This window comes from Callithrix jacchus, chromosome 9 (genome assembly GCF_049354715.1).
Source record: "Callithrix jacchus isolate 240 chromosome 9, calJac240_pri, whole genome shotgun sequence".
NCBI classification, from domain to species: Eukaryota; Metazoa; Chordata; class Mammalia; order Primates; family Cebidae; genus Callithrix; species Callithrix jacchus.
This window is the reverse complement of record NC_133510.1, coordinates 60387915-60397454: the sequence shown is the minus strand read 5'-3', so window position 1 is coordinate 60397454 and position 9540 is coordinate 60387915. Positions and strand designations below refer to the sequence as shown.

General features: G+C 39.4%; 1 pseudogene; it reads right to left on the bottom strand.

Annotated features, from left to right (window-relative positions):
• Positions 1 to 3315: 3315 nt before the first annotated feature.
• LOC100392587 (ubiquitin carboxyl-terminal hydrolase 9X pseudogene) lies at positions 3316 to 5360 on the bottom strand (annotated as a pseudogene).
• Between the last annotated feature and the right edge of the window lie 4180 nt (positions 5361 to 9540).

Genomic DNA, 9540 nt, shown 5'->3' with positions numbered 1-9540 from the left:
AGGCTGTGGCTACCATCCCTTCAAGATAATGTCCTAGGACCAGTATGGTACTACAGGAGGGACAGGGAAGTGAGGAAAAGTGAGAGAAGGACCTGGAGATGGTTTGAATGGAGTGGTAAGGAAGAACAGGTGTCCAAGGCTGGCTGTCAGCCTTGAAATCCAGTTCATTGTGGAATTGGATTGATGGTGGTGCCATTATAGGAAACATCCTAAGAGAAAGGATGAGCAGGGTTCTGCATTCTGAGTACAGAATAAAGTAGTGATTATACAAGCTTTGGGGTAACACTGGCTGAGACTGAATGACAGATTTTCCACTTGCTAGCTGTGACCTTGGCCAAGTTTTTTAATATCTTTAGCTGCAACTTCTCCATCTCTAAAGTAGGTATTATAGTAATAATACTCATTTCACAGAGATTTAAATGGATCAAATAAGACAACGTATTTAAAATTCTTAAATCAGTATTAATATGTATTAAACTGGTTGTTTTGGATATTATTGTTATTTTCTCTCCCTTTCTAATCTCAAGAGGTTTTACATAAAGTGTTTTAAGAGTTTAGTATTTTTACTATTGCCTCAAAGAACGAAGATCCACGATGGCACTATTATTTACTGGTTGAAATAATTTTCAATTTCAGTTGATAATTACTAGGATATATCAATAATTTTTATACTTCCTTCTTATTACCATTAGGCAATTATTATTTCATTTGTTATATTTTTCATAATTTTTTTGAGCCATTTACTGTGTGGACATTTACTGGTATGGTCATATTGATATTTGCAGCTTGATCTCAGTCTCTATTGCAATTTTATGTTTGTTCCATCTGGGATTTGTGGTTTCAGTTGTAGACTCAAAGACCATGGGACCATGTTGAGATTGCTTTCTTGCAGCTTGATTTAGGGCTGTATGTATGCAAATGCTGTTGAAAAACAATTGTAGATAAAATATACACATCTAAAATTTAGTCTGTGATTATTTTGCCTGGAGTGCCTCTGTTAGAAAAAAAAAATCCCCTTTGAAAAGTAAAATCATTCCAAATTTATTTCTGAAGCACCTGTCTTTTACTGTAAACTCATAACACATGTAAGTATGGATGGATTAGAAAATTAGAAAGTATTCGAGGCTTTACTAGTTATATATTATTTTTATGATTTAGTTTAGAATAGAAACAAACCAATCATTATTAACAGCTGAGGCAACATAGAATTAATGTTTAAAAGATTAATCTCTATTTGACAATCATACAATTATTATTCATTTTGAACTTGGACAGTGGGATATTGGAGGAATTTTACTTTAAAGACAAAACAAATTGTAATCATTAAAACAGATAGGTAGTCACATAGAGATATATATGCACATGCCATGGTCTGAATGGCTGCCAAAGTTCATGTGCTGAAACACAATCACCAATGTGATAGTATGAAGAGGTGAGGTCTTTAGGAGGTGATGAAGTCATGAGGACAGCCTTCATGGATGGGATTAGCTGTCTTGTAAAAGGCTGGAGGGAATGAGCTATGTTCTTTTTGTCCTTCCAGCTTCAGCTGTGAGGTCATAGCATTCAAGGTGCCATCTTAGAAGCAGAGAGCAGGCCTCAACAGACACCAAACCTGCTAGCAACTTAGAAACGACTTCCCAGCCCCAGCACCATCAGACATACATTTCTGTTCTTGTAAACTACCCACTATCCAGTATTTTGTTATAACAGCACAAACAGACTAAGACAATGCACATACACACACAGGCACGGATATGTAGATAGAGAGATATCTTTGATACAATATCCTAGGCTCCCAGAATGCTACCATTGATTGACACTGGCTGCAAGAATGTTGTCAGCAACTTCAATCCTAACTCCTCCTAGATATTCTGCTTCAGGAGAATCATGTAATAGGACACCCAGCTAAACAGCTCTGGAGAGTGAAGGGGACCAAGCATACAAAGAAAACCATCACAGATATTTTCACTTTTACTGGAATCCAAAAGGTTATTGAAGATAATGTTTTCGTAAAATGTGAAATGGGTACATTTCTTCAATCTTTATAATTTTATAAAACCAAATAAATCAATTAATTATAACACTGGTAGAACTGAGTATGAAGTCATGTTGATAAATGCACAACTCAAATATACACGTCATTATAAATGGCTTCCAAACCTATTTACCTGTCAAAGTCATCTGTGAAGATTGTTAAAGCGTAGATGCCTCAATTCCATACATCACCGCTACTTACTTTAGGCAAGTCACCTAAACTCTCTGTGCCTCAGTTAGCACATCTGTAAAACGGGGCTAATAGCTGTATCTTCCTCATAGGAAAGCTATGCTGATTAAATGAGTTAATGTATGTAAGGTCCTTTGAACGGTGCCTGGCACATTTAAAAAAACACGCACATGCTGACATATAGTGATTGCTATTCTTATTCCTTTTATTAGTTACTAGGATCTTTGTTTCTAGGGATTCTGATCTGACTCTCACTATGGATTTATTCCTAGAGGGAGCTAGGCTGGTGTTGTTAATTTGGGGTTAAATGGAGAGAAAATGTTGTGCATGTTGCTGTAACTGTGGGGTCAGTATTAGTATGTGTGTAGGACAACTGAGGGAGCCAGAGAAGGCATTTGGAGGTCATGCTTTGGAACTGGAAGTAGGTCATCCTCTACCCTCATAATTCCTAAATGGGATTTAGCTTTGTCATTTCCCCAGTGTTCCATGGCTTATGAAACATGTATTTTCTAAATGAAAATAAATATGTTTATGCAACCATAAATATAACTTTCCATTTATTTCAAAGCATAGATTTGAAACTTTATGATAACAAAATGGCGAACTAATCTTGGACACAAATGAGCTTTGGCAAATATCCTAACAGGCAGGTATCCCTTGTGAGTGACTCGGCAGGTCGATACACGGGACTTCTTTTTGGTGAAACCTGTGTGACAGACAACAGGAGGGTTAGATGATTTCTCCTCTCCCCAGTACCTTGCTGGCACAAGGTAAAACTTCTGGATGTTTGATGCCACCTAGAAGGGGTTGGTTACAGTAAACAAATGAGGCTCCCATTTCTTTCTTTTTTTTTTTTTTTTGCCATTTACACATTAGCATCAGGCCATTTATTACAAAACACTATACACTTTCCACTGTAGGCGGGTTATATATTGACAGCAAATTTCTGCAGATAAAACAGTGAATAAACTCTCCACTCCATGTTAATTAGGAATAGTTTTCTAGTTTTAAATATTAGCCAGACATAGAAAAAGGTTCAATTCTAAGGCCTGGGTGCACAGTCTTGATGAAACCAGTCAATTATGTGCATTTCATTGATCCTTGGTTTGAGGTGGGGATACTTATTCACTGCCTTCATAATTTTCTTGTGCTATTTGGCCAGTTCTCTGAGGGTTGTTCATGTGATGTGCTGCTGGGCCTGTATATGGCTGTCTATGCACATGATTATTCTGTTGATACTGAGATCCAGGTGAATGGGGGTACAATGGGGCATCTTCAGGTGGAGGTGACTCATGTTCATCTGGGGCATCTTGGTCATCTGGCTCCTCCTCTGACTGAGGATTGCCAGTATATGGTCTTCTTTCAAGTTCATCTCCAAGCCACTCCACCGCCCAGGTCCACGTTCTTTTAAGATTTCCATTTCCCTGAAAGATTTGGAAGCAACAGGACAGTTAATAAATAGAGTTACCATACATTTTATACACTGGTATGCTCTTTTTTGATAGTAATTCTTAGGGCGCTGGATTGTGTCAAACAGCCCATCTCAGTCATCTGGAATTCCTTTCAGTGCATTATGGATTCTGTGAGTTTGCCAGGAGTCCTCAATCAGTAAGATTTGCAAAAGCAGATCCAAATAGGGCCTCAGTTCATAGGTATAGGAATATGCAACCTGCCAGAGAAGTTCACTGAGGACAGTAGGTGAGAACTGAGGATTTTCCCAGCAGCAAAAACGAAGCAATTTGACAGTTTCCTCTGAATTACTGCAGTCTTCAATGATTTTCTTCACATAACTTGTTCTCATAAACAAAATGTATGCCACATTCTGCTGAATTGGCATTATAGGTTGTGATAATTAGGATCACCAAAAGGATTGGGAAGAGGAGGATTATCATTGATTGAAGGCTGCATTCTTGAAGAGACCTTGCAACAGTGGATCGGCTGTGACACTACTGAGTATAATTTGCCTAATTCAGCATACTGATATTTGATTGGAGGGCCTGGACCTTCATCTAAAGACACAAGCATAAAGATAGCAGGTACACTCAATTTAAGAAGCTGTGTCTTCTCTGCCACACCTAAATTGGCATACATTACAAACAGGTTGAAATACTGCTGTAAACTTCCTTCTCAAGAGATTTAGTACTGCTCTTAGTAAGTGATCACTCAAGCTTAAGTTGTCATAAGCCTGACTAGAAGCTCCAGGAGATGCAAAAGGTGAAGGACATGGCCCATCTTGCAAGAAAAAATGTGCAATAAAGACTACAAGTTTTGCAAATGCACTCCTCAATTCTGCACTAGGGCACTCCAGAAGGTATTCAAAGAAGCGATTTGAAACATTAAAAAGGACATTATGAGCAAACCAAAAACGTACATTCTTGCTGTGACGAAGGAGAATACACAATGCATCATACCAATCACTGGCAGAGCCACGGACTACTTTCTTTGTGGGAAATCCTGTAGTAAAGAGGAACCTAGCAGCAAGTTGAATACTGATCATAGTGACTTCTTCTGCTTCAGGTAACAGGTGATCTTACCCGGGAGGAGGGTTTAAGTAAACGCCATTACATGTAAGCAGTTTTTTCATAAACTGAAAATACTCCAAACTGTACTGCATTAGGTTATGCATGAATTGTACATTCTGTTTCCGTACACTTCTTTCAATGGCTGACGGCCTAACAATCTGATGAGGTCTGGTGGTGACAGCAAGCTCTGATATGTATCTTATCAACCCATCACCTTGGTTCATTGTGTCCATTTGTTCATAAAAAAGTATATAAGCATTCCACCACCTTTTCTGGTGCCTATATGACATACGCTTGATCATGTGATCGAACACTTCTCCCATGTACTCTCCATCAAGACACTGGTTTTTCATTTCATCATCATCATCCATTTTACATTCTGTTACATCACCATCATCAAATTTATACCAGCGATTTCTCTCACCATCTCCACCATTCCTTTGCATGATGTAAGAATAACAATACCCCCCACTTGCTTGACCATTGTGTACAAGCACACCCACAAGTTTGTATTTTGTGCTCCCATTTCTTTTGTGCTCAGCAGCGGAGGAAGAAAAGGGATGAACAGAATTTGTACAATTTAAGAAAGTCCACTTGTATGACTTGAGATACATAATTTATTATGGTAGAATTTTTCTGGTATTATTAAGAATTTTTATGCACAGTGACAATTATCAATATGCACAGTGACAATTATCAATTTATTGCCATTCAGCTCAAAATCTACCCTTCCATTACCTGTTCTGAAATAGTAAACTAGATTCTGAAATCTTTCCTCTGTAGTAAGCAGGACGCTAAGTTGGTCAGTAGAGGGCGGTGGAGGGCCATTGCAGAAGGAAGGAGTTTCCTTTCCCGGTTCCAGTAAGTTGCAGGTTTTTTGCTTCTTGCTCTTTCTGCATTGCTGCCAGACTGCACTGTCCCAGCTATGCACCCAGAATGCAAACTCAAGGCCGTGTCTTCGCTCACTAATCACCTCACCGTGGCCCCCTTGAGTGGATGCCAGGTGCCTAGGTCTGTGGTAGGCCTGCCTGGAAACTACCTACCAAAGCCCTACTCCCTCAGTGTGCCCACCAGCCAAGCTCCCCCTGCTTGAGAAAGTGTGTGCTTCCTGTGTGTTCATCGACTTGAACCAAGTCTGGCCCAGGCAATGCAACCAATGCCTCCACCATCCAGTGGACTCCAAACACATCTTCTGGAATAGATTTAAATCCCAGCCTCAGGAAGATGGGCCCCTTGCCAAGTTGTTCCTTTCTTGGGTCTTAGGGAATTCTTTGGCACAGGGGCCCTCAGCACCACCTGTTGGTTTTATAAATAAAGACTCATTGGAATACGGCCATACACACTGATTTATATTTTGTCTCTGGCTGCTTTGATGCTGTAATGACAGAAACTAACAGTTACAACAGACACCCAATGGTTCAAAAAGCCTATGCTCCATACTATCAGACCCTTTACAGAAAAAAATTTGCTGACCTCTTTTAGAGTTGCCTTTTCTCTCTTTATAGTCATTCCATTGTTATAGTTAATAATTATTTCTTGACCAGGCATGGTGGCTCACTCCTGTAATCTCCCAGTACTTTAGGAGCCTGAGGAGGGTGGATTGTCTAAGTTTAGGAGTTCAAGACCAGCCTGGGCAATGTGGTGAAACCCCATTGCTACAAAAAACACCAAAATTAACTAGGCCTGGTGGTGTGCAACTATGGTCTCAGCTACTTGGAAGGATGATGTGGGAGGATGCCATGGGCCCCTGAGCCTGCAATGAGCCATGATTGTGCCATGATTGTGCCACTGCACTCCAGCCTAGATGACAGAGACCTTGTCTCAAAAAAAATGATCATTATAATTTTTATTAAAAATTCCCAGTTCAAATTACTATGTCATTTCTGTCTCCTGATTAGACCTTAATGATAGATGCAATATATACTGTAATCTGATAGAGACTTCCCATAGAATGGTGCCATTTTAATTTGAGAGAGAAGTAGCTACTGTTTTACCTCTGGCCAATAAAAATCCCTAAGGCAAGGAAACACCCTGGGTCTGGCTACTGACTACAAAGCAGGAGAGGAAAAAAGGTAGAACAATCCTTTAGCATATATGTTAATTTTATTGATAAATTATCTCACCACATCTATACCGTATTCATTTGTTGCACTTGGAAGCAATCCAGATGCCTAGCACGTAGTAAGAATTTAGTAAATGATTTCGAATGAGTGAATTAATGAGTGTATGAATGAATATAAGAAGAGCTGAAAACAAACTATAGGCAGCATTTTCCTTTCAATGCAAAGAAATGACAAATAAAATGTAGATAAGCTTTGGGTAATTTTTTCCTCAAATATTTACCCTGATTGTATGAAAATTATGGAAAGTATATAAAGAGATGTGTCTGTGAATACATTATCTTAAGCTATATATGCAAATGAAGTGGAAAACACAAGAAAAATAATTTTCTCCTGAAACATACTGATAATTGAATCAAGCACTGAATTTTTGGTTTGAATTAGCTGAGCTGTACTGGTGATTCATTTCACTTTGCATGGGAGGCCACAGCCATAGAGAGGTTCATACTAGTTCACTTCAATAAACAGCTGCGGATTGGGGTCAATTGTTATTTTATTTAGCATTATTCATTCATTCTGATTCCATATTCAGCTAATTACTTTCAGGAACAGTACTCGTTAAGAAAAACAACTCATTTACATGGAAGAAGGCTATAGTTTGCCCTTTTGCTTTTAGCACTGTTCCTTGCCATTGCATTTATTCTTCTTTCATTTTGAGTAACATAAAGCACAAAAATCAAATCAAGGCACTTTAAATTCTTGTTTCTTGTTTCCCAAACATTCAAACCTTTTTATGGACAGAAATTAGCCTTTGCCAGGTAATTCAAATGAAGGTTTACATTCTATGTTATCTTCTTTCCAAGTGAACATTTTGTCATGTTGATCACATCTTCCTGTCGGCTCACAGACCACTTTGCAGTGGTTTGCTCTGCCTTCCCTTTAGCTGATTGCGGGGCATTCAGTGGAAAGCTTCAGATGCTGGTGATATTTTCTCTACTGTTTACAAAAGCAGAAAAGAATTTCACACTTTTTTGAGCACTGCAGCTGTTTCAGCACCTTTAAATGCCACTTATAAGCCATTCTAAACAAACCAACCTGCCTACCAGAAAACCAAAATACCTGTTAGTTCTTTTTTTCTCTATGACGAGTTTTCTTTAATGTTCCAAAAGAATTCAGACAATGCATTTTCGTTCTAGGCCTTCATACAAAGACAGAAATGTAGGTAGATCAACATTAAAAAGATAAAAGTAGTTCCCATTTTTATTAGCAGTAGGAACTTGAGAGAGCAAGAAAGTAGTGATGATTCTCTAATAGGAATCCTAAAGAAAAATATGTAATGCTAGTTAGCTTGTCCTTTTGTTTAACCTGACCTCTAGGTTAGCAGTTCTCAACCTTGTTTGCAAGTTAGAATAACATGGGGAGCTTGAAAAAAAATGGGACTCCTGTATCTACCCCCAGCAGTTGGGACTAAACTGGTCTGGGCTGTGGCTGATGTCTGGAAGTTTGAAAAGCTTCTCAATTAATCGCAATGTATAGACAAGCTTGGGAACCAGTGCCCTGGATCAACCTTTGAATCCCAGGTGTCCTGTCATGGCTGTTCAACAGAACTTTCTGAGACTATGGAGGTAGTAACTGCAGTGAGAGTTACTACCCCTGGAGCAGGAGAAACAACGGGAAGAGACTGGTGTTTTTGATATAAGAGCTAGGAAGAAAGTACTTGGGCAGATAGTGACGGTGCAGGAATCCTCACTAGGGTTTTCCTTTCAATAAAAAGCCCTCAAATCGTTTTCTTTTCTAATAAATAGCAGCCTGTAAAATCCAGCTGCAGACATAGATGAGCAAGTTGGAGGCTTACACAGGCAAATGCTGGCAGTTGTGCCAATACGAATATACTACCTGGGACTAAGCATGTTCTAAATGGTGGCTCCATCTTCTCATTTTGTCAGCCATGTGTACAGCAAGGAACAGACAAGATGGTGCTGGCCAACTGGAAAGTTCATTTGCATAATAAAATTAGGGTGGGGCAACCAGCCTTTTCCCGGCCCTACGTAAACATCACAAGTGGTTGAACCAATCTGTGGGCCCTACAAATCAGACACCACCTCCTCAAGCTTGCCTATAAAATCTGCTGTAGTCTGCAGCTTTTCCCTTTTGGATGCCTTCCTCTCATGAGAGAGAGCTGCTTTCCTCTCTCCTTTCTGCTACCTATTACACTTTTCACTCTTTAATACACTCTGGTGTGTGTATGTCCCTGTTGTTAATCTTCTTGGTGCGAGTCGACGAACCCTGAGTATTTATCCCAGACAATGATGCTGCTTCATTTCACAACCAGAGAACTTGTAAGAGGCCACTACAGAATGGAAACTGACTCCTGAAAGGTGGAACTTCCCAGTTGGTCCTACTATCACTGAGGTGGAATGCATCATTCTGGGAGTGTGGAAAGAAAATCTCATCAACCAACTGCTGCTGCCAGGGAAAAGAACCATTGCTAGGACCACTGACAGGAATAGACAAGGAAAAAGTCTTTCCCCTCTCTTCCTGCTTGTAGTCTCACTTTTAATGCCCTTAGTCACAAAATCTAACAGGATAGTAACTGGCCAAAAGGACACAGTTTGCAGAATCCCAACTCCAGTCAGCATCTCCAAGCCAGATATGGAAGAGCAGATACGGAGCTGAAAAACAATATTTAATTCTCAGCCTAATTGTAATCAAAGAAATGCTCATTGACATAAAA